This window comes from Camellia sinensis, chromosome 1, assembly GCF_055761805.1.
Source record: "Camellia sinensis isolate YWXY chromosome 1, ASM5576180v1, whole genome shotgun sequence".
Taxonomy (NCBI): domain Eukaryota; kingdom Viridiplantae; phylum Streptophyta; class Magnoliopsida; order Ericales; family Theaceae; genus Camellia; species Camellia sinensis.
The window spans coordinates 249,249,223-249,258,996 of record NC_138961.1 but is presented as its reverse complement, the minus strand read 5'-3'; positions in this window follow the sequence as shown (position 1 = coordinate 249,258,996).

The following is a 9,774-nucleotide window of genomic DNA, read 5'->3' as shown; positions in this document are numbered from 1 at the left end:
ATGCATGAACCTAGTTCATGTTAAGATGGCTAATGCAACATATGCAAAATGCAATTAGAAATAGGCTCGGCTATTCTAAGATGTCATGTGAAATGCAACAGTTGATAATCATGTATTTGAATCGGTATTGAAATACGATGCAGTTAGTATGATGCGCCGAGCCCGGTGCATGCAATACAGATGAATGAATGCAAACATGCTATCATAAGTATGCTAATCAAAACATGACCTAGAACTAACCATCATAAGCGGTTAAGTAAAAGGGAGAAAGACGTGGGATTGGAAGACATTTACACACTCACGCACACTTATTACAAAATTTGCCCTCTCGACAGAGGGTCCGAATAAATAATACAGACCAACTAATTAACTAACTAACAAGCTAATTAATTATTACAAAACTTTAACTAATTAAGCAAATTAATTAAGTTACAAAACAGACTAAGTATGAAACTAAGGAGGCTACCACAGCTCCGCCTTGGAATGATTGAATGATGCATGTTCGCTCGCCTCGCTCGGAAACCCGTTGCCATGCCTCATGTTGCCTCTGTTTGCACTGTTTTGCACCTCTGAAAACTGTGAAAGCCTCTGTGATGCTTCTGAACCACTCCATGGCCATGCTGAGAGGCCATCGGCCAAAATATAGGGCCATCGGCCAGAGAACAATGGTCATCGACCAAATATGATGCTATCGACCAAGAACTTTTAGCCGATCGGCACTGCAGGTAGCCGATCGACCATATCTTCCTGCAAACTGATCCTTTTGCTGCAGCAGAGGACAAACAAGGGCATGGCAATACATTTGCAAGAAAATGTTGTGCACCTACACCCCTTATCATGTTTGGAACTCAAAGGAGTGTAGTGCTCGGTTCTCAAGCCATCAATCACACATTTCGATGCATGATGGCCAAAGAGACCGAGTTGCACAAATCAATGTGGAATGAATGCACAAAACACACAAGTGCCTCACACTCTATCATGATGGATCAAGAGTGTCGGCGACCGAGGATTGAGGCACGTTTCGTCACTTCAAGTACGAAACGTCCCTCGATCCTCGTGTTTGGTTTGACACCCCAAACCAAACACAATGCAATGCATGCAAACATGGAAAAGCTATGCAATGCAACAAGGCTAATGGCATGCAAACAAACCCAATGCAATATGAGTATGCAAGCAATCATGCAAACACCTCAAGCATGCAACAAGTATGCATCCACGTCATGCAATGCAACTAATATGCAATAGACATGCAACCTAAACATGCAAACGTGTAATGTGCCAAGCATGCAAAATGCAATGCCACCCACACATGCAAACATGCAACGTAATAGGCATGCAACAACATGCAATGCGATATGCATGCAACAACACACAAACCGCATGACTTATGGACTTATACTGAAAATGGATAGACCTCAGTCGTACCAAAAACAGTGGCCAACGTGATGAAAAAGATGGAATGAAATGCAAAACAAGCATGCACATGTATTGGCCTATCACCTAGGCATAAGGACACAACTCTCAAACATGAGCAAGGAGTGACAAACATGGTAATGTGGCAATGAGGTAAGCTCTGAAATCATGTTAGGAGTGATGCCAAATCAACCAAACAATGCAAGTATAGCATGCAAGAAAGCTCAAGGCTTGAGACTAGCCAAAGGACTTAAACCAAGGCTATACAAAGGAAGCCCTAAAGGGCCGAGGGCAATCAAAACAGTCCCAAGGTAGGTCAAAACAAGACCGAAAACAAGCTTGAACCTAGCCAACACAAGCTAGAACAAAAGACCGAAAGCATGACGCATGCAAGGCTAATAAGAGGTGTTACACTACACCTGTTACAACCAAATATGGCATGATTTGACCAATAAAAATCAGAGTTATGGCATGTCAAAATAAGCCCAAAAACCCACTTAGATGGCATCTCAAAGACCTAAACATGGAGGCATGCACAATGATCCACTCTTAAGGCATAAAACACAAACCTCCCAATGCATGGAAAAGATAACAAATGTGAATCCATGGCCACACTATATGGACTGAAATCTCATATGAAATGATTCCAAATCATGAAAAAGGTCCAAGCAATGCATGCTAATGACCTAGACACTCAAAGCCAACAAGCTAGATTGAACCAATGCTATACAAAACAGTGCATGCATGACTAAAACAACACCAAACCGAGCTTAAACATGGTAAAACATGACTAAAAGTTCCTTTGAGTTGAGCCAAAATATACAAGCACGATGGTCCAAATACATGATGCATGTCAAGGCAAATGAGAGGATTGCAAGACAAGTGCATGATGCATGTAAGAGGCTATCAAACCAACTTAAAACAGAGGTATAGCATGGCCAAATAACGCCAAATACTTACTGAAATGAAGCCAAAAGAAGCTATGCAAACATGCTACCAATATAAGCCATTTATACGAGCAAATGAGAGACAAGGAGAGAGGGGTGTCCCTCTCCTATTCAAGACTCCAAAACCACTTCTCCACCACTGAAAATCCTCTGGATTTCAGTGGTGAGAAGGTCAAAGTAAGATGGTTCCAAAGCTCAAAAGGGAAGGCACAAAACAAGGCCAAACAAGGCCTGAGAGGGGGTAGACTACCCCCAACCAAAAAGTGACTTTAAACAATCATCTTAAGCATGAAAAATCAAAACTTATTGTAGTTTAGAGTTAGGCTTAAAACAATATGCAAGAGGGTCTAAAAGCTTAAGCAAGAATGGGGGATGAAAAGGTTAGTTGCTCACCCTTGAAGAACACCTTTAAAAATACTACTCCAGTAGCTTTTCTGAGTTCAAACCAACCCAAGAACACCAAGACCAACTCCCTAGTACCTTAGCAACCAAATGATGGTGTTCTACTAGGTGCTCTAGTGCAAAAGTATGAACAAAATTCACTTTCAAGCACAAACACACACAAATATAGGAAGAGAGGGAGATATATATATATATAGAGAGAGATAACTTCTCTATCAATTTTGCTGAACCTGTGGAAAGGGAGGGGAGGCTCCTCTCTTATAGAATTTTATTTTTGAAGCTTGTTCAACAAGCTTGAGTCTTGGAACAAATCCCTCCATACACGTGTATGGAGGATGGGAATTGTGCATACCAGCTGTCACAGCTGGCACAAAATATCTGCAAAAAGCAGATGGAAAGGTCTCAGCTCAAAAATATGGCCGATCGACCAAACAAAGTGCCGATCGACCAAAAAGAGTGCCATCGGCCAACACTTTTGGCCGATGGCAAGAAAACAAGGCCGATGGCATCATGCCTTAGCCGATGGGTTGAGGGGATGGCCAACAAGCCACCCTCTTCCGTCAGAAGCAAAACACAAGTCCTTGGTCCACAACCAAGCATGAAACAGACAAGTTGAGAGATCCTAAGGCAAGGCGCGCAGTCGAGACCTTCAGGAACTCAAAACGAACACGAGCATGGATGATCATCGAGTGTTCAAACGATGACATCCAAGTCTTGAGGACGGTCAAAAATGGGGTGTCTATAGTTACCCCTCTTTAACAGAACTCGAAAATCATAAGATGATGGGAGTGAATGTCAAAGCCCAGAGACATCCCATTTTTGATAAGGCCGAAGACTTAGACAAGCATATAAGACAACAAAGATATGCGCCTACAGGCAGGGGCAAAATGCAAAGGACATGCAGGATGCCGAACATAACTTATGATCATGCAAAGAGAGCTGTAATGAAGCATAACGTGCAACAGTTTAAGCAGGCGAATAAGAATCAAACTACATTACATGCAAAAAGGATGTAAGAGAATTATACAATTCTCGTTGCGTCTTACGCGGAGTACATACAATACCGTCTGGTTCATTTGGTTGCGCCAGCTTCAAATGAACAGTACATACAATATCGTGCCTGTAAAAGAAAGAAACTTAACAGGTACAATATTGTTAGAAACGTGCATAGCAATGCAAGTGAAAAGTGCGTGACAACGCAAGTGAAGGGGTGCATGACGATGCAACCCAAGTATGATGCAAAACAATGTAACTGAAACAAGCATGACAATGCAAGGAGGGCATGCGCGACAACGCAAGCCGAGTGGTGCATAACCATGCAATTGGAAACAAGCATAACAATGCGTTTTGAAACAAACAAAACAATGCGAGGAGGGCATGCGTGACAACACAAGCCGAGTGGTGCATAACAATGCAATTTGAAGCAAGCATGACAATGCAAGTAAAAAATGCGCGACAGCGCAAGATAGAGTGTGCATAACAATGCGGGGAGGAACATGCGTGACAACGCAAGTGAAGAGGTGCATAACAATGCAAGTAGGGTGCGTGACAGCGCAAGTAACGAGGGTGCATAACAATGCAAGTAGCGTGTGCATAACAATGCCAAAGAAATGTGCATAACAATGCGCGTAGATCGTGCATGACAGCGCAAGATAAAGAAGTGCAAAACAATGCAAGTATAGTGCGTGACAGCGCAAGATAGACGTGGTGCATGACAATGCGAGTAACGTGTGTCACAGCGCAAGTTAAAGATGTGCAAAACAATGCAAGTAACGTGCGTGACAGCGCAAGTTAAAGATGTGCAAAACAATGCAAGTATAGTGTGTGACAGCGCAAGATAGAGTATGCATGACAATGCAAGTAACGTGCGTGACAGCGCAAGATAGAGAGGTGCAAAACAATGCAAGTAACGTGCGTGACAGCGCAAGTTAAAGATGTGCAAAACAATGCAAGTATAGTGCGTGACAGCGCAAGATAGAGTATGCATGCCAATGCAAGTAACGTGCGTGACAGCGTAAGATAGAGAGGTGCAAAACAATGCAAGTAACGTGCGTGACAACGCAAGTTAAAGAGGTGCAAAACAATGCAAGTGACGTGCGTGACAGCGCAAGATAGAGATGTGCAAAACAATGCAAGTAATGTGCGTGACAGCGCAAGTAACGAGGATGCATAACAATGCAAATAACGACATAAACACATGTGAGGAGGGCATGCGCAACAACGCAAGCCAGGGTGCATAACAATGCAACCTAAGTGTACGGATAACAGTGCGAGAAAAACGTGCGTGACAACGCAAGTAAGGGGCACATATTCAACGGAAGCATGGTAAAGGCATGTTATTCGTGATGTTGAGATGCAACTCGAAAGCAAGACGAAGCATGCTCAATACAAGAGTGAAAAGACGCATAATAGGCACGCTTATGACAAAACATTGTAATGCAACATGCTCAAAAGAAGTTCTCGGGTTTCGCAATATACAAAAGGATACGGAAAAGGATACATCTTGTGCATATCGAGTGCCGCACACTGAAGACACGGTTCGAGGTCAACATGAAGGCCGGTTAAGCTTCAAAAGTGTATTTTCTTGCACTTCCTTGAGAGATAAGGGTACCAATCAACATAAATGACCCAAACAAAGGCATTGGAGGTGCATCGACCACAAGGGGAGGCCATCGGCCATGAAAAGATCTCATCGGCCAAATATTTAGCCGATCGGCTAACAATTTGGCTGATCGACCAAAAATGGCAATTTCGGGACAGTTTTGACAATTCACCTTGGGTCTTTAAATATAGGGCCTCAAACCCTATTTCCTCACTTCCTCAAGCTCGAAAATCATTTCCCCACCTCTCTAGGTCATTTTCAAACCTTAGATCTGAGCTTTTCTCCCGTTTTCAAGCCTTTTCCATCGTTCGATTCGCGAAACCCTCTTCGTTTTAGACACTTTGAACCGAACAAAACTCGATTTCGGTGCCACATTCTCGATTTCCACCACTTGGGGTTTGTTTTCCCCGAGTTTACCTCGATCTTTGTGCCTTTTTCCACACTCTGACCTTTTCTCCCATTTTTCACCCCTCGGGGTTGACTTTTGGCATTCTTGCCCTCTTTTCACATACTTGGCCATTTTCGCACTCTTCTTGAGATGGCAGACGACATTCCACGGGGCGGGACTCCCCCAGAGATGGACATGGACCCTGAGGTCGAGCTCCTTCCTCTTAGCATTCGACCGTTCGATCCGGTGACCTACAGGCCCGTGATACACGTGTTGCCTCCCGATAGCATCCGCCAGTTTAGGAGTTATGCACGAGGCGCACCATTGAAGCTCTTGCTATGCAAGCTGGAGTCGCATCTGTCCTACGGCGCCACTGAGGTATATTCTTCCTCTCTTTCATTTTCTGCGATGTAGGACATACAACTACAATAGTCGATACTGTCCTTTAACTGAAAAATCCAAACACACTGATACATGACATGCTTAGTTCACCGTGAGCACACCCACACGCGATATCCGTTTAAACTTAAACACATGCACACACTGCATTTTCATCAATTCTGAACACACTCAAACACTGTATATCTAATACTACTTCGTATTTGTTTGTCTTTGAACACAGGGGGATTCCCATGCCTTCCGGGGGTATGGGAATACCGTTGCCCGAGGATGGTACATGGAGCTGCCAGATGCGGTCCGCCACATCGTCGATCAGGCCAGCTTCGGCGTCTTCTGCATAGGACTCTCGCGCCTCACTACGAGTAGGCCCCTTCTTGGCGCGCTAGTAGAGAGGTGGTGGGACACCACCAATTCCTTCCACCTTTCTGCTATAGGGGAGATGACGATGACTCCCTTCGACTTCTCGATGCTCACCGGCATCGGGGTAGGGGTGATCCGATTCCCTTTGACAAGGACATGGATGAGTGGGATGCAGCCTAGATGTTCTTGCTCGGCGCTCGGCCACCTCTTTTCCGGTTAGGGTTCGTGAGGTATTCCTGGTTCGAGGACCATTTCAGAGTGCAGGCGCCGACGACCCGGGAGGAGGAGGAGCAGTACCCTCGCGGCTTCATCATGTTTCTGCTGGGGACCACCCTCTTCGCCGACCGGGCGAACACTGTCGTCCTTTATCTACTGAGTGCATTGGTGGATGTGAGGCGGATCCGACGCTACGACTGGAGTAGCGCAGGCTTGGCCACAATCTACGTATATATGAACTCATCCTCTCACTGCAGCGGACATCTGCTCGGAGGCTACTGGTGAGCCTGGGAGGTACACATTCCTTTTCTGTTTTACAGTTCTGCTTTACACTATCTATACACCACACACACTGCGCAAACGCAATCTGCTTTACTCTGACTGTACACTGCACACACTACACACACACAATCTGCTTTACTCTGACTGTACACTGCACACACGCAATCTGCTTTATAGACACTGAGAGGTCATCCCCCAAGCACTCATGTACGATTGGAGGATCTAAAAGTAGACAAGCCAGTGCTACCTCCATTTTAATCTCGGTGCTCTCGGAATCCACTTCCTTACACTACTTAACCTCATCTAATGGGTCTGTCTGCTCCTCGGCAACATCATCCCCGAACAACTGCAAGTCAAAGAATATTTCAAAACCCGCCAGGCGCCTCTTCTCGGCATTTAGCCATAGCTCTGGGAAGCCGTAGAATGAAAAGTCTTCCCCCTCTCGAACAAAGCGTCTGGCCGATGCATCAACTCAAAATGCCTCCCGGTCTGCTTGGCTCTGGCTCTCCCAGCCATTTCTCTGCCTTTCCTCACCCAGTCCTCTTTGGTAGGCAGATAGCCTAAGCCAAAGGTATGCGGGTTATGCGGCACTTCGGCCGATGCAGTAATGCCCTTCCGGTCACTTCTTCCTAGTCCCATCCCAGGGATGTGCTGAAGCTTGTTCATAAGGTACATTGACTGTGCGCTAACATACAACCCCTCATCAACAGCCAAGATGTTCTGTACGACCTGGGCCTTGGCTAGCGTGAATCCCGACAGGAACACATCCTCCATGCCATGCTTGATTTCCAAAACTGGTGTAGACACCTCTGGCGGTGGATGGATTGACAAATTCCCAAAAACAATAGCCACCCCATTTTCGTGGGGGTATTTCAACATTTGATGCAGGGTGGAAGAGACCGCTTTCACCTAATGCAGCCACGGCCGCCCTAGGAGTAGATTAAAGGTTGCGGGAACGTCCAAGACATGAAAGTCAATCTCGTGTTGTCCTGGACCAACCTGAGTCCGAATCTTCACGGTCCCCACCACCTCTCTGCTTGTATTGTCCTAGGCCCTTATCACCTGGGCAGTTAGCACAAAGTCCGCGGGCTTCAACCCGATTGCATATGATGTCGTCGACGGGCACACGTTAATGGCAGATCCCGTGTCGACAAGAACTACCGGTATCCATTTGTCTTTACACTCCGAAGAGATGTAGAGAGGTTTGTTATGATTCGCGCCCTCAGGCGGCAGTTCCTTGTCAGAAAAGGTCAACGTCGGGGAAGCTCCTCCCGGAAAGACCAGTCCTACCAGCTGCTCAGGCGTGGTATCTATTGAAAGTTTGGCCTTGTCCATCGTAGAAAGGACAGCTTGTCGATGTACTCTTGAGGCCATAAGCAGTCCCTAGATGGAGATGTCTGCTTGTTTCATCTTAAGCTATTTTAGCACAGCCTCCTCTTCGAGCAGCTTATCTTTCTACTTCTCTGCTTCATTGTCCTTCCCGGATGCTTCTGGTTAATCTAAGTGTGGGGGCTTGAAATACCACTCTCTTCTAGTCATGTGGTCTACTTCGCCAATGTACCAGGTATCATCCGGTTGGCTTTGTCCCCAGTCTTCATCTGTGTGGGCAAGACATAGGTCGTCATCTTCCCACCACATGCCATCAGTAGCCGACAGACACGTGTCCGGCTCTGTTACAATATTCCTGTGCCCATAGCACCCTGTGTTCCTGTGCTCGCAGCACACTTCGTTCCTGTGCACACAGCACGCTCTGTCCCTGCAGGGGCTTTAGCCTTTCTGACCCTCTCAGAATCTTCTATTCTTTCCTGCTCAAACTGCTTCAGTGCAGCCTGCTGTTCAGTGTCTTCTGTTCCCAAACTGCCCATATTCTGAGAAAAATTCTTAACACCGGTGCTCTCCGGCGATGCATTCTGATTCTCGGCCCTTCCGACCATAGTTGATGTCCCCGTCCCTAACGAACCCTGTTCTAGCTGAGGTTGTTCAACAACATCTGGCTGGTCGTCAAGCCACCCAATAGACTCTGCTGACCCATCCAAATCAAACCAGTTGACTGTCACGTCTCCCGGATCTTGTTTGTTGAAATACTGAAGGTTAGCAATGTCCTCTTCCAGATCCTCCAAGTCATCTAGCCCCTGATTAAGTACATTCTCCCGTACTACACAAATCTCTGCCCCCACCGGCAATTCCACACTCGGCCTAGCCTGGCCTACTGATGTAATGTAACCGCTCGGGCTGTACATGAAGTTCGCAGACCCCTCAGGCTCTGTATAATCATTCTGATCTGCCCCCACAGTCATCCCACTTCTATCTTCGATAGCCACCACCACCGTTTCAGGTTGGGTTTGGGAGATGTCTAACATGCACAAGTCAGTGCTGTCAAGAATGAACACCTCCGGCTTGGGTAGGTGAGAAGGGGTGATATATATACTAGGGTCGTATGACACAACCCCAGTTTGGATCATATTGATGCGTTTGGGAGGTGGAGCTTGGTTATGTGGTGGGAGAGGGTTGGTTATGACATTTAGTTCTCCGGAGGCACGATCACCTAGTTGTCAACGAGAACCTGAATCTCGTGACGCAATCTAAAGCAAAGGTCGGTTTCATGACCGTGTTGCTAGTGAAAGGCGTAATACTTGGTCAGGTTTTGGGAAGCAGGGAGTCTATCTGGTAGTGGCCACGGCTGTAGAGGCTTCAAGTGCCCTTTCCTGATTAAAACCCCTAAAGCCTTGGACAAAGACATGTATAGTGGGGTGAAGGTTCTTTGG